General features: G+C 40.9%; 1 protein-coding gene across 2 annotated transcripts in view; it reads left to right on the top strand.

Annotated features, from left to right (window-relative positions):
* Nucleotides 1-1,236, top strand: part of Phospho2 (phosphatase, orphan 2) — a 9,783-nt gene that overhangs the window by 732 nt on the left and 7,815 nt on the right. For both annotated transcript variants that reach the window (XM_004634773.3, XM_023719204.1), the window contains exon 2: nt 244-277. The gene's annotated coding sequence lies outside the window, so the exon portion shown is untranslated. The remainder of the gene's footprint in view (nt 1-243; nt 278-1,236) is intronic.

The following is a 1,236-nucleotide window of genomic DNA, read 5'->3' as shown; positions in this document are numbered from 1 at the left end:
AGCCGGATGGTGTTGGCACACTCCTAGAATCCCAGCACTCAGGAGGCTGAGGCAGAAAATAGTCCCGAGTTTGAGGCCAGCCTGAACTATATAGTAAAACTCTGTCTTAAAAAAAAAAAAAAAAAAAAGATTTTTTGATACAAAAATTAAGTTAGCGAATTGAATGTGTTTGGGGGATCGTCAAATCCTTAATGACACAAAATCTATAGGGTGTTCTAACATAATTGTGCTGTTTTTCTGCAGGTGTTCAATCGGTTGTTCTACAGTAATAATGCTGGTAAGTATGGAAGGGTCAGTAAAATAGCTGAGGCTTGAACTTTGCACATTTAACATGTGGCTTTTTGGAAGAGCGTAATTTAAAACGTGTGGAGAACGAGGAAGAGAGATTTTACCAGGTTTTGCAGTCGAACAGCCTGCCACAGTTCTTTACAATACCAAAGATTCCAAGGCCAGAGATGAATTACAGCAGTGGCCAGAAGAGTAGAGATGCTGCAAAGCCAGCCAGGAGTTACACAAATGTGGAGTATATCACAGGACAGGAACCCTGAGGTGGGGGTGCTCAAACCTCTTACTAGAGCTCAGAGTAAACTTGCCTTTTCAGGCTGTTCACTATACAGACACCCTTGAGAAAGTGCATACCAGTGAACGCTGATGACGTTGTTGTAAGACGTGAAGACTATGAAGAAGTGTCTCTCAGCCACAATACCCTGCAGCGTTTTGTTTTGTGGCATGGTCTCACTATGTAGTACAGACTGGCCTTGGACTTGCCTGTGTAACTCAGGCTGGCCTCATGCACAGTGGTCCTCCAGCCTCAGCCTCCTGAGTGCTGGGATTACAGGTGTGCACCATGCAGCCTGGCCTGCAGTTTTAATTAATTCCAAAAAGTATGGAATCTTACAAGCATTGATGTCTGTAACTTGTCAATTTGACATGATCAGATACCATTTGACTTTAAATTCCAGGTTGCAACTCTAACCTGGACACCAAAGTCAATCTACAGTAGTTATTTGTTCTTTCCCTCTCCTATTGTTTGAATTTAAGATGATTGTATTTGCACACTGACCTGAAATACTTTGTTATTGTGAGTATGTTTTTAAAAATAAAATCAGCAAAGAAGCATAAACTACAGCTAAACCAATTATTGTACACATAAACACTCATTTCGTAAAACAAGTGGAGTACACTGTAGACACTATATTGTGACTTCCCTATATAACTTGAACTGCCCTCACTTTT

The sequence above is a fragment of the Octodon degus genome, unplaced genomic scaffold (assembly GCF_000260255.1).
Source record: "Octodon degus isolate 3935 unplaced genomic scaffold, OctDeg1.0 scaffold00065, whole genome shotgun sequence".
Classification (NCBI taxonomy): domain Eukaryota; kingdom Metazoa; phylum Chordata; class Mammalia; order Rodentia; family Octodontidae; genus Octodon; species Octodon degus.
This window is presented reverse-complemented; position numbering and strand designations above follow the sequence as displayed.